At 37.1% G+C, this 27,786-nt stretch overlaps 1 pseudogene; it reads right to left on the reverse strand.

Annotated features, from left to right (window-relative positions):
• LOC135204552 (uncharacterized) overlaps positions 1–27,087 on the reverse strand; it is a 72,302-nt pseudogene extending 45,215 nt beyond the window's left edge.
• Positions 27,088–27,786: the final 699 nt, after the last annotated feature.

Consider the following 27,786-nt stretch of genomic DNA (forward strand, 5'->3'; position numbering starts at 1 on the left):
ACGGTTAGAATTTGTAATATACCCGGGAAAACTAATTATAAGCATGGAACACATAAATAACTGCTATTTTTGGGGAATCTGTAATTACTTGTATACGAATGAAAAGATTGTAGCCATGTCTGGCAACACTGCAGGAGATAATTATATTAAAAAATGGATCTTTGTATGTTATATTCTTTTTTATACGGTAAGAAAAATCATTTTTCAATTACATTTTTCATATGATAACTTTGAAGTCAGCAAGTAATGGAAATGCAATGAAAAGTAGGATTTATATGGTTGAAAAAAAAAAATGGGTATAGCTCGCAAATCGCAGGATTTATGGAATCAAACCTCCTGTACTTTTTTGTTTGCTTTTTTATACTAAACAAATCATTATTGATGACGTTTTTTCTTTGGTTAACTCTAAAACGAGTTATAGATGAAAATCTAAAAGCATCTACATAGTGGCGGCCATCTTGAATTGATGACGTCATACAGGGCCTCTGCCACAGTTTCAACCAAAACACCTGGCAGTAGGTTATTGTAGACCATATCAGCAATGTCTTCCATGTAGTCACTCCTTCCCTTCATTCAAAATCCCACGAAGTGGTATTTTGTGACATATGCTCCTCTACTAAATGTAAGTTCAGCAATTATAGGAAACCCACAAATAATTTAACATAAGTACATTTTTGTTCTGACTACCATCTTAACACTGAAATTTAAATTTGTTCTTCTTGCTTTGTGGTTTGTGAGTCCACAATACCTTAACCGAAAAACAGAATGCAAAAAAAGAAAGGAAATATAACTGATTTGTTATCGCAAAGTTCATAAAAAGTTTTATATTGTTGTTAACAATTAAAAAGAAGCCCCTAAAAATGTACTTAGCCTTACTTTCGTGGATTTGAAACCATAAAATTAATATTTGAATTTTTTAATATAAATGTTGTGTTCTCTTATAACAATACCATCAAAGGTATGCTAATTAAGAATAGTCCGGCAATAAATAACATTATTTACAAAATTTCTTGTAAGGATTGCCCGTCTTTTTATATCGACCAATCAAGTAAAAATTTATATGTACAAATAAAGCGGCATATGTATTCAGTTAGAACAGCCCAGAATTCAAATGCACCATTTTTCCATCTAAGCAAAAAATCTAATTGTATAAATTGGGGCGATAGTACTGTAATTGCTAGTTTATCGGAATCAGCAATTATACAAATCACTGTTAAAAAAACCTAAATCTTAGTCTGGGATTGTACCATTTGGACTCATATTTGTAAAATGTTTATGAAGGCCCTTAAAATAAATGAATTAACTACTACTTATTAGTCCCACATTTCTATTTATTATCTTTTTCTCATGCTCACTATATTTATATATGTTCGTTTCTCATCATTGTCTGAACACTTTTGTAAATTCATGTTGTTACTAATACAAATTGTATTGTTTTTTTCTAATTACCTTGCCTTTGACCAGTGTGTTTGGCTCTTAAATCCTTAATGTAGTCTTCGGGATTTTGCTAATTTTCTACTGTCCTTTGGCATATGGGTCTTGTTACTAAAACAAAATGAATTGTTTTCTGACTAACTTACCTGTACCACGTGTGGGTGTTTTGTTAATCCGTCAATGTACACTCGGCAAGGAAAGTTAAAATACTGTTTTTTTTTTTTTAATATTCGGACATATATTGTTCAATAATGCCACACCTGGCAACTCTAGAAATGGGGCGGAGCTTCAGAATCAGCGTTTGTTGCTTCCTAGATTTCCATTAACTTTACACCATAAAGATTCTGTAGAGGTCCTTTAATATTATGCTTTGATGTAGAAAACAGGCTCTATAATATTTTCGTTAATGTTGGTTTGCTAACGTCAGTTTAGGGTAGAATATCGATCATCCTTTTTAAAAATTTAAAACCTACTGTCAAACCTTATTTATAACTAAATCTTTGACACTAAACTGACGTAAAATTCATACGTAATTGAAGACGGATCTTAAACAATGAGAGAAAGTGTTTTAAAATTTGGGCAGTTCTTGTGGAAATCGTGAGGAACAATACAGTGAAGAATGAAATATTATGACGATAGAGAGAGAGAGGAGGAGAGAGCGAAGAGCGCGAGAGAGAGATAGAAGAGAGAGAGAGAGAGCGCAAGCATAGGCCTATCGATAGAGATACTTAATTCATTATATTTACTTTGAGAGATTAAGTGATAACATTTTTTCAATGTTTCAAAAGTGGAGATAGAGAGAGATGAGAGAGAAGAGAGAGAGAGAGATGGGGAAAGTAACTTGGAAGAGAGGAAGAGAGAGAGAGAGAGAGAGCACAAGCATAGGCCTATCTATAGAGATAATTAATTCATTATTTTTACTTTGAGAAGATTGAGTGATAATATTTTTTCAAATGTTTTAAAAGTAGAGAGAGAGAGAGAGAGAGAGCAAAATCTGCTTACGCGAAAGCTTCACCCCAATTGTAACTACTTAATTTCATTATATTTACTTTGAGATTGAGTGTAATTATATATTTTAAAGTATATTTGAGAGAGAGAGAGAGAGAGAGAGTAGAGAGAGAGAGAGAGACGAGAGAGAGATATAATTATAGTATTAGTGACGGACTTGTGAGGGGGAAAGGCAGAAGAAAATATTATGAATTAAGTATCTCTATCGATAGGCCTATGCTTGCGCGATATGATATGACTGCCAAGATCGTGTTGCACTATGCTAGATAAAATTTGAAGATCATAATATTCAAGTTAATTCTCTAGGAAATTCATACCCTAATCTTGATTCCATTCGACAGTGGCCGTAGCATTCAAAGATTGTAAAAAGACGTGGAAAATTTTAGACACAGACTGCGGTCATTCTTGCTCTCTTGATACAGTCTTTACTTTTGAAAATCGGGTTTCATCCACAAATCATCCACGAAAAAGCTGTGTTTAGTAAAAAATATTTATTACCACAAATAACTCAATATGTATTGCACAGACAATTAAAGTTTTATATCGTGCAAAAAATGCTGTGTTGGGAGATCTTTAAGCCTCGCGGCAAAGAAATGCAGTCGTGGAGGGCTGTAGGCTACTACGAACTGCTTTGTAATGGGAGCATATAGCCAGAAAATCTTTGAGCTGACATGCTACTTTAACCTTGATAAAGATTCATGTTTATAGACAGTAGCTTTGTAAACAGCAACAAGCATTCGATCCATGTCAACGTCATAGTAATCAAAGTGTGAAGTCCGTTACGACAGCCAGTATCCAGTGACTTGCGCTTCCCGCTCGAAGTTCTATGGCTCCTCCTCATATCATAGAAAACACTGTTGGGGATGCAACTAGATTTGCTCAACCTACCTTAGCCGTCGCTACATTGACTGCCATTGACGTTAGCTAACTTTAATCGCTTTGGAATACAAACATGAGTTTGTAGAAACTAAAATAATTGCATTCACCACTTACGATGATGCAATAATATCCCCGTTCATGAAGGAAAACGAGTAAATATTGTCGTCGTGATACATCGTACTACAATTAGAAATTCACATTATATCCACCAAATCTCTATGAACGAATCCCCATCTGAGAAATTCCAACAATTACTTCGGACATATATCGTGTTTTTAAGTATCTGAACGGTTTTGTTTTGCAGGTTCAACTTATATGATATAATTTGCAGTGTGTTTTCACATTCTAGAGTGAATTTAGCGATATTATGTCTTTTCAGTTAAAACAAATGGGAAATTCGATGAACAAAAGCTAATGAAAACTGTATCTTCACTTCTCTTGTCGAGTGTACAATATATATAACATATATATATATATATATATATATAAATGTATATATATATACTATATATATATATATATATATATATTATATATATATATATATATATATATATATATATATATATATATATATATATATATTTTTTTATAACATCACCGTGATTCATCTACGTGCATTAAGCTACAAAATGTCCTGTTTAATAGCACACTCGCTTCTACCTCGACAATAATATATTTTCATATATGTTGAACGAAGAGAAATTTTTTCATGTGAGAACGAAATTATTATAAATAAAAAATTCCCCTTCGGTTATTAACATACATGAAAATATGGGTGTTAAAGGACATTTGTAGCTTAATATATATAAAATTATGGATATATGTATATATATATATATATATATATATATATATATATATATATATATATATATATATACAACCTGGAGTAACTCGGTAACTACAAATTCTCTTGAGTAAGAATGAAATAAAATTTCTATATAAATCTGACCAGCAACTGAAATGAACACGAACATTTGTATCTAATTGACATTTAGACCCCAGTCAACCGTCAAAAACCACCAAAAATGGAAGTCTGTTTGAAACACGATTTTGTAAATTACCTGCTCTTTTGACTCATGATGAAAATAGATTATTTAATAAGTACCATCACTTTAACTTTACTACAAAAGGACAGAGACGTCCAACCACTAATATGCAGCTCTACCACAAAGAAATAGAAACACTTGGTATTTTTAACCCTTTATGCATCCATTGTTGCGGCATGTTTAGTACAAGGCCGTTGGGGATGACCCTAAAAGTATAAACAAAAGACGGTAAATATCATAAAGATAATGAATGACGCGCAAGAAATATTAGTCCTAGATAACGACCATCGAAAACCCTTAGCGACTCTATCTAGGAAAGATCCGGTATTTTAACCCAATGTTGCAAGTTCCCTGTGGTACTTCCTCGCATACAGACACACACGCACCCACGCACGCACAAACACACTTGTTTTATTCACGGTGAGTAATTTTTGAACTTTGTAAGATAATCATAATAGATATGCTTTTGCTATGAACTGCTCTGATCCCTCATGCACGAGGTTCAAAAGATTCTTCATTCCATCGGCCTGTGGCGATTTCGGGTTTGAATGGCCGACCCCGTAGAGTCGCGACGATGCTTCGGGAACTTTGGTCCTGGTGTCTTCCTTCTGCTACGAAGAAGAAGGAGACGAGGAACCAGACAATCTGTCTGTGACGAGAGGAGCAGAATCGTCCCTCAGGTCTGGCGAAGTTTCATCTTGCGAGTAAACTGCGAATGTAAATAAAAATGCATTTCAAAAATGATCACTACCATCACCTAATTTCTCATGCTTTCAGTCTGTAAATGGTTTTACAGGCTAATGACGGTAAATAAGCTGCCTGATAAAGTAAGGCCACACTTAGACCCTTCCTGATCTGCAGCTCTACCAAGTCCAAGTCTAAGCTGTATTGCTGGATGGACGTCGTCTATAATTAAGTTCCTATACCTAAAATTACTGTGCGTCTTGAACAAACGCATTTTCTTAGTTGTAATGTACGTACAGTACATTTATGCTATTTTAGGGGAATTCTTAAAATAACCAGTATATTGAAAGCAAACTGGAATGTGCGAGAGTAGCAAGACAAAAATATAACAGAAAAAAGAAAACGGGACTGTGAAGTATCTGGTGTCCTGCAAATTCGTCTAACTCCTTAATTTTATATATAGTATATTCTCCATATGTTGCAGGTTGAAATGTTGTGAATCAAATATTATATTTACTTAAAACATTAAAAATCTGCATTTTGGAAACGAAACAATCCTACAATGAGATGACTTAGAATACTATTTATTTCGTTCGATATCTACTCATAAGAAACGGTGAAAATTCAATATTGTCTTCATAAACGGTACAAAAGAAATAGAGATGTTTTGCAGTTAGGTATCAATTAAAATAATGAAGTCAAAAGATATCCATCATTCATTTTCATAATATTAAAATCACAAGAAGGCTTAACGCGGCTTTTACGGCAACAATATGAATATAATGCAAAAGTTTGTTGCTACTACACTGAGTGTTATTCACCAGACAAAAAGAACACATTGTAAAGTACTAATACGAATTCTTATCGACATCGAAACCAGCTCTTTTTTGTTTGCAGGTACGAGAGCGTTGTCTATTTTGTTTACTATTTACGTTAATTAACCTGCCAGACTGAAGAAGCCGCTGTTGTTTTAAAACTTCAGCTTCATTTTGTCCCTATAACTTGCAACTCGGTCGTGAATAACTGGGAATGAATTCTACTCTTTTGGATTATGCATTACAACCTTTTCTTGGACAGCAAAAATCTGCCAAAAGCGATGTTGATACATTGGTCACTGAAGAAGACCAGGTACATCTAATTTCACCTGTATCGTCCAATAAGGAATAGATGAAAGGATGATACAAGTGACATACTCATAAAAAACAGTGGCCCCGACTAAGGATTAAGCACAGAAGAAGAAGAAGAAGAAGAAGAAGAAAAAGAAGAAGAAGACGAGATTCCTTGTTTTTGCTGTTGATGCTATTGTTGCTCTTGTTAACAAATAACCTCTAAAGATATTGCATTATCGTTTGAGAAACTTGAGAAATAGCTCATTATATCTCCTAAGTGTCTCAGGTGCTGTGCATAAAGTCTATTCTGCTGATCTGCGGATGCTGACCTCAGATCAGGTTCCGTAGTACTAAGGCTTACCTCTTCTGTTGCCGATTTTGAATCTGGTCAGCGTCAGAGTGACGACCACCCAAGAAGGCAGGCTGAGCCGCAAGCGAAGGATATCACGTAGCGGTAGTACCACCCTTCCTGTGGGAAGCATTTCATTGCTAATCAGGTAGTCTGAACTCTTAGCTTTTTTTGTTTTTTTCAATTATTTTGGTGTATTACACCACACACACTCACACACACACACACAGATATATTATATATATATATATATATATAAATATATATTATATATATCTATATATATATCTGTGACGGTACTTACTTTCTTTGCACAGATCTAAGGTAACGTGTGCCGTGGAGGCTGTACTTTGGAGAATTAGACTTATATAAATTTTTCTTACCTTAGCTAAGAAAGCTCATGATATTGAACCAGCAAAAAGGGTTATCGTTTTGGATGAGAAATGAAGATTGATATTTTCTTAACATAGGTTTATTCTTCGCTGGGGTACTTATAAAGTTTTTCCACCTTCTGAGTTACTGGGCTCTTGGACTGATAAAACTTAATTGGCACTTGTTGCGATTACGAGTCTATAGGCACGAGGGAATTTTACTGAGTATTGATTGTCACTTTCACTGTCTTTGATTGCTTCGCACACCACACTTTTGCACCTGTTCTTCTTCTGGGGATTCTTCTGTCTTTCTCTGTTTCACGGCCATGCCACTGCAGTTCTCCCCTCAGGCTCCCCGGTTGTTCTCTCTCTTGGCTTCTCTGTTCCCCTTTTTTCTCTGCTCTCTTTTCTGCCTGCTCTCTCTCTGTCTCGCCTTTTTGTTCAGTTGAAATCTCCTTAGCCCAGCCTTTGGATTTTTTGGATTCTGACTGGTGTGGCATTTTCTGAAAGACTTTTTGTCTCTTAGTGGCTACTAACTTCATACGAGACCGCCTTCCTGTCAGGTCTTCTACAGTAATTCGTAGCTTTGAATTTGTATACGCTCCTTCTTCATGTCCTGGCTTCTTAGGGGCGTATCCCTTGGTAACCTCATAGGTCATTCGTTGATACTTCTTTTGGGCTGTCTTATGACCAACACTCATGGCTTTTGATTCGTCGATACTAGAGGCCTACCTTTGGGAGGGTGGAGCTTTTAAGAATTTGGTACTTCCCTCCTTTGAACAACGGGTCATAGAATTCCTTTTTAACGTATGCCAGATGGCTCTCTCTGACCTGTTCACGAAGGGAACGGCGATTAGTCATAGGCGCTAATGAGAGTAGTTTCCAATTTCTCGAATATGCCTGGGCGATATCCTTCGTCGCCCATAATCTCTGGTACGGACAGAGGCTTTTTGGGGAGGGAGATGAAAACCAGATGTCTAATGGCTAAAAGCCTAATGTTTGGAGTAACAAAATCCCTTCGCTAAGAAAAATCATTATCTTTCCTTTCCCTTTCTTCCTTATTATCCGTTTCGTGCCTTTTTCTTAAGTATTATTAAGTTATTGTCTTTTGGAATAACGACACTGTGCCACACTATTACAGTCTCGGCCCGCTACCTCGCTGACTCCGACAGCGTTATCTAAGCTGAAGCAAATATTACCTACCTACAAGAGGACTCCTAACTTATGCTTCTTGGAAATCATATTGAAACTTTAACTCAAAAACATCAAAAGTGAATGTAAACATGAGCAAATCCTTGATTAAGTAACGTTAAGGGCAACAATCAAAATTGAATGTAAACATGAGTAAATTCTTGAGTAAGTAACATTCAGAGAAACATAAAAAAACTGAATATGAATATGAACAAGTACTTGATTAAGTAATATTAAAATAAAAGAATCATCAACCTGAATTCAAATATGAGTAAGTCACATTAAGAAACATGAAACTGAAATGCAAACAAAATAAATCACCAAAACCAAGAAAACTGAAAGTTAAACATACTTAAGCCCTTAATCACATAAGTTAGATAAATGCATGGTAAGAAGCAAAAAATAATGGTAACTATCCAAGTTTACAGTACATGATTGGTTCAGTCCTCAGTCCTATTCTATCTAGGTGGATATCGTCTTTCTTTATGGAAAAATAAATTTCGTTCTTTGTTGACGACACTTGATGGCTTCTTGTTTGCTGCGACCTGCTACTTGGAGACAAGTCCTGGGAGAAAATATCCTTGTGTATTTGTATGCAATAACAAGTGTGTCCTTGACTTCCTACTGAGAGTGTGTATTGTGTTTATGCAAAATTTCATTGGACATTCTTACTGTAATTTTCTGAGTAACCTAGTACATTAAACGATATAACTTTACTGCTTGATACTACAACAAAATTGGCAACTCGGTTAAAGGAACCGGTTAGTGGTTAATACTTGTAGGTTTCTTCTACTGTGACAACAATTAGTAAGTTTTCACCAATCAATATCTTGTTAGTAAGTTTTCAACAACTACTATCTTGTTAATGAGTCTTCATCAATTAACTTCTTGTTAGTGAGTCTTCATCGATTAATATCTTATTAGTAAGTTTTCATCAATCAACATCTTATGGATTTGAACAAAGTAAGTGTAATTAATTACCCCTTCAATATCTTAGTCATTTCTGAAACGAATTCTCTTTATCTTAAAATCTCTTAATGTCTATCTAACCCGTCTTATTTATTCTTTACTTCTAAGAATGTTCTCATGGAAACGATTAAGCTTAATTATACGTTCTTGAAATTCTTATACTGCGCTTTGAACCGTTTTTTACATACCCAAATATTTCCCTTCAAGTCAAAATAAATTTGAAGCTAGTGCACATAACTCCAAAAAAAAATCGCTACAAACCAACTAATTAAAGTAAGAATTGCAACAATAAAAGATTATTCCTAAGTCGACCGATGGCGGTAAACTTAGCAATCAAAGAAATCAAATAAATACATGGGAATAATGGGGATGAATTAATTAAGGTGGGTTTGTTCTTCTGTTTCACTGAAAAGTGACTCTTCTATTTCTTAGGTTATATCTAGTTCCTTCTTCTGGAATTTCTTTTGACGTCTCTGTCATTTCGGATTCTTCAACTTTGGTTCTCTTGACCTTGTCCTTGTTTATCCAAAATTCTTCTTCTTCTAATGATTCAGCATATGTGGAAGCATTTGGTTATTCATTTTTTCTTAACCTGTATCTTAGTTCTTGTACGTCTACGACCTTGTATGGTCCTGCTGAATTTTGTGGCTAACTTATAATTAATAACCACTTCTTACTTCCTTCTTAATATAGACTTCATCCCTTTCTTGTAGTCTACAGGCCTTAATCCTTCTTGATGCTTCTCTATCATATTCTGCTGGGCTTCTTCTAGATTCTTGTGTAATTGCTTTTGTGGATTACTTTAAGTTTCCGATTCTTATCTTCATAAAATCTTCGGAGTAATTAGGCTGTATTGGCGGATTCAGCCATTCATAAGGTAATCTGGGTCCATATCCCATCAAAACTTTTATGGGAGTTGCCTGAGTACTCGTATGATGCCTTGCATTTAATGATAATTGGACTAAAGGTAAATTGACGTCCCAGTCAGGATCCTGTCCTACTGTGTGACGCAATACGTCTAAAACCTTCCTGTTATTCCTTTCTACCAAGCCATTGCTAGCTGGGTGATACGGCTGTATCGCTACCTTTTCTACCTTAAAGGCGTTACAAATTTCTTGAACTAACGAGTTGTTGAACTCGGTCCCATTATCAGAAATAATGAGCTGTGGGGCAGAATATCTGCAAAATATCTTATCGAAGAGAGCGATTGCACAATCCTTGGCACTTTTACTAGTAGTGGTACCAACTCTGTATATCTCGTGAGCGCGTCGATACATACTAGTATATTCTTATTCCCTTTACTCGTGGTATGGAGATTAGTGATAAGATCAATAGATACTCTTTCAAAAGGAGTCTGTGGGATAGGATATTTCCCTAGTGGTACTTCCTTGTCTGTTCTTCCTTTGTAGCTGTTGCATGTATTGCAGCTCTTCACATAATTACTAACATCCTTGTGATGTCCTTTCTAATGGAAAATTCTTTGATTAATCTCATTGTCTCATCCCTTCCTGGGTGAGCTCTTATGCCATCGTCGTGCATTAGCTCAGTGACTGTTTCTTACTCTTAGGTACTAACCTTTTGTGCAGTACACCTAGAAATTGACCAAATGGGTCATATTCGTGACACATCCAAATTAATACGCCATCTATGTCCGTTAGTGCATCTGTGGGACATCCAACCTTCCTACCTAGTTCGGTTAATTCTTGTTGGCTGTGTTTTCTTTCGTTTCTAACGTATTTGAACAGTTCCCTTATATCTTCATCTCTTTCTTGTTCCTTTATGAAATTTTGCCGGGAAAGCTCCTCTGTATAAATGCATGGTGAGTACATTTACGTCATTGCATTGTTTCATTCTTTTCTTCTTCTTGAATTATCATATTTATACTATCACCTTGTGACACATATCTTGATAATGCATCTGCTACCTTATTCGTGTTCCCCAGGGACATTTTATTTCCACTTCTATGTCTGAATCTTCTGGGCTGTCATGAACCAACGGGCTCTTCGTCCAGAAAAATTAGGGTTCTTTAGCATTTCTACTGCCAGCTGAATGATCGCTGAACACGGTTATCTTGTAACCAAAAATGATATATCTGAAATGCTTTAAAGCGTCTATAATAGCTAGAGACTCGAGGTCTGTTACTGAGTAGTTCACTTCCTGAGGGCGTTAATTTCCTACTGTAATAAGCTATCGCATTATACTTATTATCTTGTCTTTGCATAAACATGCTCCTATACCAATGTGGCTTGCGTCCGTGGCTAAAAAGAATTCTTTGCCAAAGTCTGGAAAGCTAAGTACTGGGGGATGTGTTAATCTTTCTTTCAATTCATCAAATGCTTCTTGCTGCTTGTCTGTCCATACAATGATACGTGTTTCCTTTCAAAAGTTCAAGTTAGTGGTGTCGGATATGACTGCAAAGTTCCCTATGAACTTGCGGTAAAAACCCTGCTAAACCTAAGAATGACTTTACGTCCTTCTTGCACTGAGGTGTAGGATATTCCTTGATTGACTTTATCTTTAAGTCGTTTACTTCTACGCCCCTTTTCACTTAGTGTATGACCAAGGTAGTCTATTCCTTTTAAGGAAGTTACATTTCTTTAGTTTAAGCTTCAGGTTGGCTTTTCTTAATCTCTTTAGGACTTCTCTGACTAAGTCTATGTGTTCCTCTATAGTGTCTGTTGCTATTACCAAATCATCTATGTAACAGTGTACGTCCTTGCCTAGTAAATCGCCCAAAATTTTATCCATTAATCTTTACAAAAGATTACCGGGCTTGACTTTAGACCAAAGGCATTCTTACATACTGGTATCTGCCGTTACTAGTGGAAAAGCAGTCAAAGGTTTGCTTTCTTCGTAACTAGAGGGATTTGCAAGAATCCCTGCAATAAATCTATTGTGGTGAAGTAATCTCTTGACCCTCATAGTGCGATTAGATCTCGCATTGACGGCATTGGATAAGGATCATTTCAGTAATTTGGTTCAATTTTCTGAAATCCACAACTATTCTGTAAGTTTTGTCCCTTTTAGGAACTAGCAAAAGTGGAAAAGACCATGGGGATTTAGATGGTTCTATTATTCCTTGCCTATTCATTCTTTGTACTTCTCTTTCAATGATCTCCTTCTGGGAATGTGCTACTCTGTAAGCTGGTATGTAAATTGGCTTGGTGTTTAATGAATGTCTATCTTGTGCGTTATTTCGCGTGTATTTCCCAAGGTGTCGCCGTCTAGAGCGACTATATCATTATATTCGCACAATAGTCTATGAATTCTCTCTAAACATGGGTTTTCCTTAATGTCCTTTAAATAGATCCTATCTTAGCTCTTCTCAGTTTTATGTCCTGCGCGTAATTTTCATTTCCTTTACGGATCGCGGCTACCGTTTCCCTTTCTACAACTCTGTATAGGTATGGAGTATACTTCTGCTACGGCTATCTCTGTACTGGTGTTTAATTTAACCTTTCCTCCTCTGTTATTCGTAATCTGTAACGCTATTTTGCCCTGTCTGACTTCATGTAAACTAGAAGAATAATGTATTCCATTTACTTGCGACTTTTCAGTAAGCGCGAGAAATTTCCTTTCCTTCAAAAATTGGATTTACTGTACATTCTACCCAGTACTTTCTCCTGGTTTAAGTCTTAATTCCTTTCTAACTTTAATAAGTGCATTGATTTGATTCTAAGAGGTTAATGATCTGTTGTGAACTCGTGATGCATTCTGGATATCTTCCCTCTGTCTTATCCTTCTTTAAGATACCTTTCAACGTGGGGATTCTCTTGAGTCTGGGTTCTTTTAATTGACTTGCATATTGGTATTCTAGAAATCTCATGACCGTTTTCAATTACTAGTTGTTCTCTAGGGGCATCAATGCTTATCCCTTGTCTAGCCATAGTTGGATAACCTATCAGCAAATGAGCAAAAGCTAATTGTATATCTCTGGCTACCAGAACATTTTCTCTTAGAGCAATTCTTCCTAGCCTAAATGGAAAATCTAACTGTCCAATTACGTGGATATCATTACCCTGGACGTCTGTGATTCTACAATCTACCGCTGTGTTCAATCTTAAGTGAGAAAAATAACCAAACGATACGCCTTTTCTGACATTATATTCTTAGGACTACCTGTATCAAAGAATGTAACAATAGGTTTCTCTAGACCGACATGTGCTGGAAATAATGGTCTATAATATATTCATTCCCTACATCAACTTTGCTAACCTGTGTAGCTTGACTTAGCCTTGACATTCGGACGTTCTCTCTGTTATAGAGGAAGATTCATTGTACCAGTAAGCAGAAAATTTCCCATTGCGTCGTCTGACATTGACTGAACTGATTGATAACCTATGCTTGCTGTTTGATTAGCATATCTATTTGGAGCTGAATCTCTATTTCCTCTACTGGGGGGAGAGTTGACTATTGTTTCTATCTCTGCCTCTCGACTGAGATCTACTTCTAGCAGTTGAAACAAATTTATTTCTGCATTCTCGAGCACTATGTCCTGTTCTCTTATGGAAAGGACAGAAGGCCATCCCCTCGGCAGTCACTGGCATAATGTCCTCTCTTCTGACAGTTATAACACGTGACTGTCGAAAATCCTCCTTGAGAAGATTTACCTGGCATCTTATTCTGATTTCTAGATGGTGTCCTAGATCTATTTGGACCCTTTTCTTTTGTCCTATAGCGACTAAAGGTCTGTATATAGGATTCCCTTCAGGTCTTCTACCTAGGATTTTTGTTTCCCTCCTCTCAATCTCTGCTACATCATCGGATGTCATCCACTTACGGGTCATCCTTGCAATAACTTCCGTTGGCAGGCTTCCAATCATTATTGCTAGTCTAAATATTTTTTTAACATGACTCATTAGCATTTTTTTTGTTTGCTTGCTTCCTTCTACCTCTATCCAACCTGTGGATTCCATGAAGTTACCCCACCCATTCATTCATATTGTTATACAACTGAGAGCTAAACTCTTGATAACGTCTTTCGTCTAACTTAAATTGACGCACTATCCCTTGCCAAGCTAGTAACTGGATCTCTTTCACCAAACTGTGGAATAAACCTTCCTAAAATACCGTTTCAATTCTTCCCAATTCTTAAGATCTCGGTAAGTCTCGGAGTGGACGTATCGTTCTAAGTCTCCTCCGGCTTCCAAATCAAGATAACTCTTGGCTTCAATAAGCTTTTCTCTATCTTGTCCCGTTATGCTATCTAGGCCGTGTCTCCACTTGCTCCTATCCAGTTCTCTAAGTTACAAGCTAACTGACCGTTCTTTCTTCCGCAAAAATTAGCTATGTGATTAATCACATGTCCCTTATGTGTTCCCAGTTACTGCTGCGTTTCGAATTCGCGGACTGTTGCACCTTCCGGCGATGGTTAACTTTCCCTTGTTTTGACTTTCTCGTGAGTACACAGGCGATCTTACGTTTTCTGATAAGGAGTCGGTCTCCCTTTGACCATCGACTCGTTAATGGAAATTTTCTGAAGTACTGAGTATCATTAAAAGTATCAAAGTTATGACAGTAATATCCCAAAAAGAAAATAATGATAATGACAATAAACTGTTTTTACTTAAGTATTCGATCACCAAAAAAATATAAGATCTTTCCCCAGAAATATTCTCAAAGTCTTACGTTACCGGTAAGCGATTCTTAAACAACAACAAAAACCCTCTTAACAGTACTGGTAAAAACGATACTGAACTGACCATAAAGTGTACGCTAACGAGAGACCTCCCGTGAATTGCCCTTGTTATCCTAAACAAACCAAAATAAAAACAAGTAAACATTCATTCGACGTAACAAGTAAAAAGCAAATACTAAAACAAAAAAAAAACAAGTACAAGAAATCACAAAACAACCAAAATCACAAAAAAAAATAATAAAATGACACAATCAAAATTCAAATTAAAATTTAAAGTTATTGGCGTTAGTAAATACAAATGTTCGGGAAAAGGTCTTAGTAGCTGATTAGTTATAATTAGTAAAATGAAGAAATATAGAGTTTCGTTGCCCCAAAAAAAAAAAGGTTCAGTGTGAAAATCTTTTAATCTTGAAATATCAGAAATTGTCTAACTGAAATGTTAATCGCGTAATTTACTTTTAATAGAGTTTTAATGTTATGTAAGTGTGGGGACATTTATTTGGACTTATCTTCTTTCGTCGTCTTCGACATCTGGGGTTACGTCTGACCGCTTGCGTTCGCCTACCAGCGCGTTGAATGATGTGTTGGTTCCCCCTCTCTCTCTCTCTCTTCAGGAAAGGGGACCTCTCTCTCTCTCTTCTTTCCTCTCAGAGCAGGTTATTGCGTTTGAACGGTTGCGTTTTCGGGATTATGTTTTCTTTCCTCTTGATATATTCTTTACGCTTTTCGATATCTTGTTCTTTCGGTTCGGATGGAGTTTTTTTTTTTTTTTCGCAGTGTGGGTGGCTTTTTTTTTTTTTGTTTTTTTTTTTTGTTGCGCTTTTATTGTTACAACTCGTAACTGTCTTTGTATTTGGGAAACACTGGTACTGTCTTAGGGAGAAGTTTCTTTTTCGAGTGGCGTGAATGGATTGAAATCTCTTATGCCGACGCTAAACTTTTGATTCTGTTTTGCTGCCGCTGTTTTTAACTGTCATTCGTGTCTTCGTATCACGTCGCTAATCACCATTTCTTTGCTGTCTCTTTTGTCTCTTCCTATCCTTACCACGTCGACCTCCAATTAATTTCTTGGTCACTATATCAATCTTTTATCTCATCGTATCCCACCGCTCTGCCACAATAAATCTGTGACGGTACTTACTTCTTTGCACAGATCTAAGGTAAAACGTGTGCCGTGGAGGCTGTACTTTGGAGAATTAGACTTATATAAATTTTTCTTACCTTGCTGAAAGCTCATGATATTGAAACCAGCAAAAAGGGTTATCGTTTTGGATGAGAAATGAAGATTGATATTTTCTTAACATAGGTTTATTCTTCGCTGGGGTACTTATAAAGTTTTTCCACCTTCTGAGTTACTGGGCTTTCCGACTGATAAACTTAATTGGCACTTGTTGCAATTACGAGTCTATAGGCACGAGGGAATTTTACTGAGTATTGATTGTCACTTTCACTGTCTTTGATTGCTTCGCACACCACACTTTTGCACCTGTTCTTCTTCTGGGGATTCTTCTGTCTTTCTCTGTTTTCACAAGGCCATGCCACTGCAGTTCTCCCCTCAGGCTCCCCGGTTTGTTCTCTCTCTTCGGCTTCTCTGTTCCCCCGCCCCTTTTTTCTCTGCTCTCTTTTCTGCCTGCTCTCTCTCTGTCTCAGCCTTTTTGTTTCAGTTGAAATCTCCTTAGCCCCGCCTTTGGATTTTTGGATTCTGACTGGGTGTGGCATTTTCTGAAAGACTTTTTGTCTCTTAGTGGCTACTAACTTCATACGAGACCGCCTTCCTGTCAGGTCTTCTACAGTAATTCGTAGGCTTTGAATTTGTATACGCCTCCTTCTTCATGTCCTGGCTTCTTAGGGCGTATCCCTTGGTAACCTCATAGGTCATTCGTTGATACTTCTTTTGGCTGTCTTATGACCAACACTCATGGCTTTTGATTCGTCGATACTAGAGGCCTACCTTTGGGAGGGTGGAGCTTTTAAGAATTTGGTACTTCCCTCTTTGAACAACGGGTCATAGAATTCCTTTTTAACGTATGCCAGATGGCTCTCTCTGACCTGTTCACGAAGGGAACGGCGATTAGTCATAGGCGCTAATGAGAGTAGTTTCCAATTTCTCGAATATGCCTGGGCGATATCCTTCGTCGCCCATAATCTCTGGTACGGACAGAGGTCTTTTTGGGGGAGATGAAAACCAGATGTCTAATGGCTAAAAGCCTAATGTTTGGAGTAACAAAATCCCTTCGCTAAGAAAAAAAATCATTATCTTTCCCTTTCCCTTTTCTTCCTTATTACCGTTTCGTGCCTTTTTTCTTAAGTATTATTAGTTATTGTCTTTTGGAATAAACGACCCACTGTGCCACGCTATTACATATATATATATATAGTATATATATATATATATATATATACATATAAATATATATACATATATATATATACATATATATATATATATATATATATATATATATATATCTATATATATATATGTATGTGTGTGTGTGTGTGTGTCCAAATGTCTGAATACGGGAACTTGTATCTTTAGAAAAGTCAAATAGGGTATGTCTGTTGATAAGGTATTATGTAGTTCAGAGGACATATGAGCGATTTAACCATTGAAATTATTGCAAAAAGATGGATAGAGAAGACCGATACCGTGAAACTCAGACATGGAAATTGCGAAGCGTAGAGAGTGTTTGTATAACAGTTTACAAAGAAGGTTCACAGATGGAGGCTGAAATAACCTGAGATTTTTACAATTTGTCATTTACCTATTTGAGTTTTCTGAGATGCGAGTTTCGGTATCCTGACATACTTACATGTACGCTTTATATATACGTACATATAAAAATACATACATTATATATTTGTACACATATTCACATATTCATGTATATATAGTGTATATACTTTATACTATGTTTTTATCTTACTCAGAAGGGGTTATGAGTAGATTCACATCAACCGTGCATCCGATGTCTAGTTCAGTTCCTTACGACGCTCCTGACTGGCTGATGATAAGCCAGTCACACAGGGCTGGAAACTCTCAGTCTCTCTCGAGATACTTTTGAAAGATGTAGTCCCTCCGGAGTGAGGTGAAACATACAGCCTACCTATGGTGAGCTCTCTCGAGAGACTGAGAGTTTCCACTTTCCAGCCCTGTGATTGGCTTATCAACACCCAATCAGGAGCGTCATAAGGGACTGGCCCAGACATCACATGAACGGTTGATGTTAATCTAACATAGCTTTCTGGTTCCCTTAAGTTCTTATAGAAAATTCGTGCCCCGTGACTCATTTTGCTTTGCCTGCGATCTACCATGGTCAACTAACTGTCATGTACGTCAATCATAACGTGTGTCAAAGAGATACACATGGTTTTTCAACGAAACGGGCTTTATTCTGAGGTCGGAATTCGAGAAGTGCGACTAGGCTCTCTCGTTGGTGAGGTGGCGTCATATCTAGAAGGCGAAGCAAGCCAGAAGAGGCTGAAAAGTGGCCTGGGCACGAGCAGAGCGACCTTTATTCAAAAGTAATCTAACAATCCGAGACGCACTTACTCATCAGGATTGAAGTCTTGAATCAACATGACGATGACGCCATTGGAGATCTTGTCCGTGAGACTCATGAAGTCGTAGACGAACGCAGCTCCCTCCACAATATCCCCTATTGAGATCCGCTGTGAAAGACAGCGATGTGATGAGCAAAGTGGAACCCCAGCGATGCCCAAAACAGCTGCCACAGCGAATATGCCCCATTGACCGTAGCTGCTTCCTTCTCCCAGCCACACCCATAGACATCCTCCTAGACCTACGATGCAGCCGGCTGCAAAAGAACGCTGTAACAAAATTTGGCGTTGATGAGGTCAGTGGAGAATGGCGGTTGAAAGAGCGCTGTGTTCTCAGAATATAATCATAACCGTTGCATTTGTTGTTAGGCTAAGTTGGACCTTGCCTGCTGAGTACCAAGGATTGGACACATGAAGAACTTGAAACTTTAAAATGCGTTCTTCTACAATGAGCTCACAAGATAAGATTCTTCATAGCCTTGAAAGGTAATGAATTAATACACACTATCAGGTTTCTGATATATATGAAAAAAAGCAGCCAAGTTTGCCTACTGAGAATGAAAAATAACAACAAACATCACAAAGGTCATAGCCAGAAGGGTGAAATGCAGGTACTACCTTTCTTCCAATTTGTGTATCAATGTGTCTCATGGTGACGGAGCTGAGAAATCCGCCAAGGAACATAGCGAACGGAACCGTGGCGATGAAAGTCTCGTCCAGTTTTAGCGTCCTCCATAACGTAAAGTGGAATATAGAACCTGAGAAAATAAATAACGAATCCTTTATCAAGATGGCATTCTTGATTCCGGATGAAATATGGAAGAATGTAAATACTTCAATCTGTCTGAAATCATGCAATAAATTCTTAATTTTAAGAGACAGTTTAAGGAGAACTCTAAAATGACGTTTTTGAGGAAATGATGAACCAAACCTATCAATTATTTCTTTGAAGCTTTAGGAATATAATAGGTTTGATGCAAAGTGAGATGTCGTAGTCTTGATTCTGGATAATTTGTACATACATAAGTTTTCATCGTTGGATGACATAAAAGTATAGTGAAACACTTGATTTTGGAAAAAGTCCTCAACTATTTTGAATAGAAGTACTCGAGGTCTAATAAAGTTAATGGTATCTATAAAAAAATTGAATATATATATATATATATATATATATATATATATATATATATATATTTTATATATATATATATATATATATATATATATATATATATATATATTTTTATTATATATATATATATATATATATATATATATATATATATATATATATATATATATTATATATATATATATATATATATAATATATATATATATATATATATATATATATATATATATATATATATATATATATATATATAGATACTATATTATATAATATATAATATATATATATATATTATATATATATATATATATATATATATATATAATGTGTGGGAGTGTGGTGTGTGTGTGTGAGAGAGAGAGAGACGAGAGAGAGAGAGAGAGAGATGAGAGAGGGAGAGAAAGAGAGAGAGAAAGGTAACAATAACATATATCGTTATTAGCAACGATTGGGTGTCAGCGTTCATTATTATAACTTTTCAGTTGGTGTATCTAAACGATGAGTTCTGTAGTGTATCTACTACGCCTTTCTGCATTTGACCCTTAACTGAAATTATTATTATTATTATTATTATTATTATTATTATTATTATTATTATTATTATTATTATTATTGCACACAATGAGCAACAGGACTTAGGAACCCCCTTGGGAGGTTATCAAAGATCTTCCACCAGTCAGTCACTGAGTGTGTGAACACACGCAAAGGAAGGAACCCGTGGGCGTGCACGAAGCATCATAATAGTAGTATTACTGGTACAGATTGACGTAGAGCTGGTTGCTAGATAGAGCACAGCAATCTGGTAGAAGGGCGCCTCCTTAAACCAATCGAGGATTCTCATTCGACGGCAGGAAACCTTCTCCACCAGAACAATAGTATCTTCGGTTCTCTCTTCTTCTTCTTCTTCTTCTTCTTCTTCTTCTTCTTCTCCTTCTCCTGCTTCTTTATCACCTTCTTCGTTCATGAACCTTCCTCCCTTCCTCCGCCTTCCCCTCTCGTCCATTTGGATCTGGGCCCTGGAGAAGGATTGTTCCCTCACTCCGAAATGGAAGATTATTGAGAAGATGAGACCGACAGCCATGCAGATCAGAGCCACATTCTGAAAAGGAGAATATTATATTTAATTTTCACAAATTCGTGAGTCTTTCGGAGTTCCAAAGTTCAGCTTCGCCTTTACGTTCAAATGTGGATCCTGTGCAAAGGACCACTAAATTCCTCTACTGGTACTTCGATTGAACTGCTTCATTACACAATCACTCAACGCCACATCGCACAAAGAGAACTTCCGTTTTCCAAGAAACTGATATCACAGAAATATAATGTTTAATACACACGTGTGTGTGTGTGTGTGTGTGTGTGTGTGTGTGTGTGTGTGTGTGTGTGTTCAAGGGTCACTAGTTTCTTTTTCCGTATATTTCAAAATCTATCACATTGTGCCAACGTCGAAATATATGATACAATCTGAAAACGAAAAAGGCACAGTAGAAACACTAATATAAGATGCTCACCCAATTCCTGAAATGGAATTTTTGCTTTCTCTTTTTTCTGTTACTTGTTTCCTTAACTAAAAAAACTAAATGTGCCATGATAATAATACGTACGCCAAAAATAAAAAAATAAACATAACCTGCATAACAGATGATGATGGAATGCATTAAATGGTAAGCAAAACTGATTGCTATGCACAATTTAAAAACAGTAAAGAAAGAATAATAAAATGTATGTCATAAAGTTGTATTCACTCATGACGGCCCATGCGCAGTTTGTAGCATGGTGAATGTTCAAACGTAGATACAAACACCCACACACACACACACACACACACACACACATATATATATATATATATATAATATATATATATATATATATATATATATATATACTATATATATATATATATGTATGTATATATATATATATATATATATATATATATATATATATATATATATATATATATATATATATATATATATATATATATTTATATATACTATGTGTATACATATATGTATAACTAAAAATAAACACACCCAGACAAGACAGACACCGACAAAACAACACATTGATAAAACAACTTGCAAAGCAACTGAACTCTTGCTGAAGACAGAGCCTGAGAGGCACCCAGACTCACATGAAACTTCCCCACATCTTCGGGTCCAATAGTATCCAAGTAACAGGGTTTCTCGACGGGTTCAGCAGCGACTAGTCCAGCCCCGTCGCCCTGTGCCGTGCAGTTGGCGTTGCCTGATAACCCTTTGACTTGGGTCATCGATGTTGCTGTCTGAACCCGTTTTCAGCACAAGGAGGGTCACTGCGAAGACGATCAGGTTCGACAGCACCGTAAAGGCGTACCTGCAACGAAAGGAGAGCTGATTAAACATGAGCTTTCTTCCAATGAACCAGTCGTCGTTTACTTAGTCTAGCGCTATTGCCTACTTGGGATTTTTATTGCTTGCTAATGACAAGCAACTTTGTAAAGATTGTTGAGAAACGTCTATTTTCTCACTCTTAACTAATGTATGTGGGGCTATCTTGCTATCTTGGTTTCGGCTTATTGTTTTCTAGCTTTGAGTCACCAGTTTAACAGCGAAGCCTGATTTTAAAAAAAGTACTAGCTAGTGAGACATTATTTCCGTATGAGTGAAAGGGAGATTGGGAGGAAATCTGAAGAAAAACGAGAAATGATAACCTGAATGTTTGTTGCAGGAATCACATTGTTTATTTTTTATAAGGGATATGCTTTTACCAGTATTATTACTGCCAAACACAGTCGTACAGATAAAGACGAGAAGACCATTACCTTTCTGAGCAGGCTTCCAATGAAACTGGGAATCCTAAGTGGAAAATAGGAATTGCTTTTGGAATATAAAATTTTAGGCTAAAGGCCAAGCACTGGACCTATGAGGTCATCCAGTGCCAAAAAGGAAATTGATGAGTAAAATGAGGCCTTCAAGGTGTAACAGGAGGAAAATCTCGCAGTTGCACTATGATACGATTGTTAAGAGAGGGTGGAAAGTAAGATGGAAGGAAGAGAATATGAACGGAGGTAAAGTAAGAGGAATGAAGGGGTTGCCAGCTATGGGGGGCCGAGGGGACTACAAGGAACCTTAAGCAACGTTTTACAGAGCACCAAAGAAATATTTACAGAGTTTGAGGCTGCCATTAGAACAGCGAGAGAGAAGGAGAAACTAATAATAGGAGCTGACATACTCCCCAGGGAGCCGAAGTGGAAGGGACAGAATACAAAGATGCAAATTAGATACAGACACCGTAAAATAAAGGACAATATTTTCATACATATATAGTTGTTAAACTGTGGACACTCGTAAACTAATGAGCAGCAACAATCATGAATACTGCTGCTCATAAGTTCAAAAGTGTCAAGTGGCTAATTCACATTTAGCGTTTACTTAACAAATATTTATGTAGTATAAAGATACTGTCCTTCAACAAACTGTGTTATGTATCTATCTGGCATCTGTGGTTACTCTATCTTTTCCACTTCGGTCTCCCAGTTCTTTGGAATCCTGTACTGAAAATAAATCCCTGTAAACTTCTTATTCATTCATGTGAAAAAGGCATTGCATAGAAAATCTTGCATAATGAACTCCTGTGGCACTGACAAAAACGCTCTGGAATTTACGAAATGTTTCGTAAGAAAAATTTTCTTAAAGTTTGACATAAACTGTATATTTGACAATAATGAATTATATGCCAAACCACTGCAGACAGCAGATCTTGTTTGCTATAGTAAAACGAAAAAAAAAGGAATGGCCCCAGTTGCCCGTTAGTTCACTTAAAAGAACGTTTTACGGATTCGGTCCCCATAATTTTTGTGACTGTCCTGGCCACACAACTCCACGGTTTCACAAATCCTGTGGCCTAAGCTACGCATGTCTCTTTAAGAACGTTACCCAAACCATATGATGGTACAGGACTGAATCTGACCACAGGGTCAAGGCTCATTCCAACATATCCAGAAAGAATGGAAAAAAAACCAGGGGGCGGCACCAGAATATAACGAGAGGCGTAAACCAAGGAAGTAAGATTAACATAAGCCTAAGTACAGACCACAATGGACGAGTAAAAATGAGGAAAGGAGACATGTAAGGTGAAGTCAAACATGATTCGATCTTCTTGGCCTGTACCTAATGGAATTCAGCTCAGTCCTCTGGCGCTTCTCCATCGAGAGTTCGGGTATGAGGGCCAGATGAGAGATCTGGACGCACGCACACGAAGGACACGTAATATGCAAATTGGGTCCATTGGTTCGTGCCTTTGCATCCCAAGCAGGAGTTGAAGATGAATGGGAAAGTCAGGGCAACCCAGAATGGTGCCTGCAATGGTGAAAAAAAAAAAAAAAACAAAAAAAAAATGGTCTCAGTTTCCATGAAATTGGGAATGAATCATCTATTTGTCCAGTTGGGTAGTTTTGGATGAGATGAAACATACATTTTATGGAAAACCAAATTTTTAATAAATCGTTTAAACTTCTGTTTTATACATTGTTGTACCTCATTTTCTCTCGACCATTGCAAGACAGAGTGAGAAATAATGACATGTAAGAAAATAACGGACGTTTCAGATGTAGTAGATGAGATGAGGATGATAACGGCTCGGACATGTCCCTCGCACCACCCCGGGAAGAATGGTTCTTTCTATACGTGACAGTCAGTGTTGGACCATAATACTAAATTGAGCATCACACGCGAAATCTGATATCTTCAATAATCGCTTTTAATTCAAAACTTTATTAACTTTTAATTGAAGACATTTCTACATTTATCTACCTTAAATATAAAAAAAAAAAGACAGCGAAGGATTCCTCATAAACTACAATTATTTCCATACCCTGTATTTGTGTGATTTAATGACTGATTAAGAGTCAGACAACCCAGCCTCTACTAATATGTCGAAATGGAAAAGTAACGAAAAAGAAGCTCTAAATAAGAAACGAAGCAAAATGAGCAGGTCACCTTACCAGCCAAGTGCCAGACTTTCCGGCGACCGTATCTGGCGCACACAGGATTCTGTTTTCTTTGTCGGAAAATATCCTCACCAAAGGGGTACTCAGGCCGTCTGCTACTTGACCGACGAAGGAGCACCAGACCAGCCATCATGGGGTCGAACGAAGGGACCTGTTGAGAACGATGTTTGAGAGATGTTCTTGCTCAGGTTTTCACTGGAAGCTAAAACAGACAGAAATAGTACTATTAATGAGGCAGACGTTATGAATCATAATGCGCAATCATTCACAGGGAACAAGACTAAAGCACTCTCATCTTGCAAAGCTGTATTCCAATGGAGACAGAGACTGACCCTGAATGAATCAAACAGAAAACAGAGTGAGCAGAGAGTATCATATGAATACAGATCATTTTAAGAACTTAACATAGTTAACAGAACCGGTGGCGTAACTAAAGGGTGGGGCACTGTCTGATGTGGGGGCGGGGAGACAGGGGCCACTGTAGCATCTTTTGAGCAGGTCTGGTCTGGCATAATTCTAGATTTACTAATCAGTTGCACTTTGATGTCGTTATTAGCGAATTCGCTTCCAACAAGCTCGTAGGGATCCGTTGTAAATATGCCGTGTTGTTTTTGTTTTAACTTTATGACATAAAATAAATGACAGAGATGTTCAGGCTTCATTAAAATATGTTTCTTTATTTTCACCACTTAGTACTTTTTAGCACGAGAATGGGGCTGCGTTTCCCAAGTCTGCCCTGGGAGCCACTAACCACTAACGCTCGTTACGTCATTTGAACTATAAGTTACATAAAAGAATAAAGTCAATGATGCACAGCGTTTATAAGTAGCATCTTATCGTCTCTGCAACTACTGAGAATTGCATATCGTAAACAGCAGGAAGACGAATGTTAGCATCAAGGTCTACAGAGCCGCAGCCACTCGTAGCTCTACCAACAGCAGTCACGCGACTCCCGGGCCGCCGCCGGCAGACAGTAACCGAACTCCTTGGGATTCGTTTAGGGAGAAGCAGCTATCGGTTGTTCCCTTTTCGCTGGCTACGAATTCCAGTTTGCTCTCTCTGTCTCTCTCTTTTTTTTAACTGGTATCCAAGGATTATATATATACATATTTCCGTTCATAGGGAGATTAGAGACTCCAAAAGTGTCACTTTAACACTCTCTCTCTCTCTCTCTCTCGCTATATATATATATATATAATATATATATATATATATATATCTATATATATATATATATATATATATGTATGTATGTATGTAGTCATATCCCCATTACCCATGATTCATATTACATTCATCGAGCAACAATGTCCAATTGATATCTAATTCCCTCTACCTCGGATATATCATATTTTCGGCCCAGACCATATAGTGTTAACCAAAGGGGAATTTTTAGTCGATAAGAAATTTGTCTGCTCACAGGCACGAACCATAGAAACCAACAAATTTGTTGGGTTCAATGGTTCGTGCCCGTGAGCCAACAAATTTCTTCTTATCGACTAAAAATTCCCCTTCGGTTAACATATATGAAAATAAACTAAGAAATCACAAAAGTAAGCCCGTGATTTTGTTTATTAGCTGAAGCCACTGGTAAAATTCAAAAAGAAATGAAAGAATGCCAAGTAGTTTCGTGTACTCAACACATCTTCGGAAGATGTTGTTACAACACAAAACTACTTGGAACTCTGTCTTTTCTTTTTTAAACTTTCCCAGTGGCTTTTGCTAATATGTAAATAAATTAATTCCGAGGTAGAGCGAATTAGATATTAAAGGGCATTTGTAGTTCGATGTCTACATATATATATGTGTGTATATAAATGGTTGACAGCAGATTCGGGCAGAACTATGTAAAATATTTACCCTGGGTACAGCAAGGTAAATTAAGGTTAGGTTAGGATGTGTTATGTTTTTCGGCAATTTTAATCGAAACAAATACCTATTCCTCCAGTCTGTAGTGGCTACATTCATCGATGTCGTGAACTTTTTAACTTATATATAGCAACTACATTTAGTGCACAGAGGGAATCTACGGCTGCTACTGCACTTCTACCGTTACAGTTGAAAACAGTCAGCCATTTTAGATATCGATCGAATCTAAGATGGCCATTACCAGTGTCGGGAACACAACTGCCACTAATTAATTTCTCAAAATTCACCAGCCTGTCCATCCACTAATATCCATTGTTAATCGGAAGCATCGAGACATTATTGTACCTGAGAGGATCTCCAACATTTTATTAATCAAATTAATTTTTAGTTTTTTGAAAAAATGTTGTGGTTTTGGTACCTGATTTTAGGAGAAGTACTCAAATGTCTGTTTACCACCAGCTTACCTTCTCACAGAAGATGAGGAGATAAGAGAACCACATGGAGGCGCAGAGGTCGTTGAACACGTGGCCGACGCCATAACTCAGCTTGACGATCCATGGAAGGGAATTCATCGTCCTTGTGCGACGGGACTGTGCTGCTGCTGCTCAGCTGCTCTGCTACTGCTGCTGCTGCTCCCTCGTCGATAAAGGTCCTGTTCGGCTCTTGGCTTCGGGTGGATTGACTTAGAACCGAGTTTCTAGCGACTGCCTTTTTGCTTTATACAGTAAGTCTTGACTTGTTGAGGCAGACAGTTGGGTCTAAAAGCGTAAGACTTATAAGTGACGTACGTCCTTTCTTCCAACTGTTGAGCTGGTTATGCCATGCAATCTCCTCCCCCGAAGTGTCAAAGAACTAGAAAGGTACAGACTGTCATTGACAACGAAAAACCAGCCTTTTTGTTATTATTATTATTATTATTATTGCTGATGTCATGCAGTGGACCATTACTGACTTGACCAGGAATCAAGATACTTCAGTCTCAAATAAAATTGTCTGAATAAGAAATCACTTGTTACAATGAACCATAAACAACACGACAGTAACAACATTTCAGAACATATATGCCTGAGAATGAATGAGAATCCTTTTCAAGATGAACATGGCAGCAACTAAAACTGAAATGGTGAGACAATTCAGTGACTGGAGTTGAACTCACAATTCTCGTTTTACTTACGGAAGAAGAGGACGGTGTATGGAAATCGGCATCAAACTGTGGCTTGGGCGATAGACGGACTATGTAGTTACTCGCATCTCCAGGGTGTCGAACTAGATCTTCCCTAGGAAAGAAAAAGGTCCGTGGATATAACCTGTCCAAAGGACGTGAAAGAACACTATAAAAAGGGGCCATAGCACTTGAGTGAGAGTCGAATATAGACAGACTCTCTTCAGATAAGGGCGAGAGATGAGTGGTCCGATAAAAATAAGATAACCCCGTGCATATTGTCAACTAGTTCTATTAGATTTTCAGCAGTTGCGTAAGATGGCAAAATGAACCATTTTCAGTTGCATCAATATTAATGAAAATACATGAGGTGACTAATTGTT

The sequence above is a fragment of the Macrobrachium nipponense genome, chromosome 47, assembly GCF_015104395.2.
Source record: "Macrobrachium nipponense isolate FS-2020 chromosome 47, ASM1510439v2, whole genome shotgun sequence".
NCBI classification, from domain to species: domain Eukaryota; kingdom Metazoa; phylum Arthropoda; class Malacostraca; order Decapoda; family Palaemonidae; genus Macrobrachium; species Macrobrachium nipponense.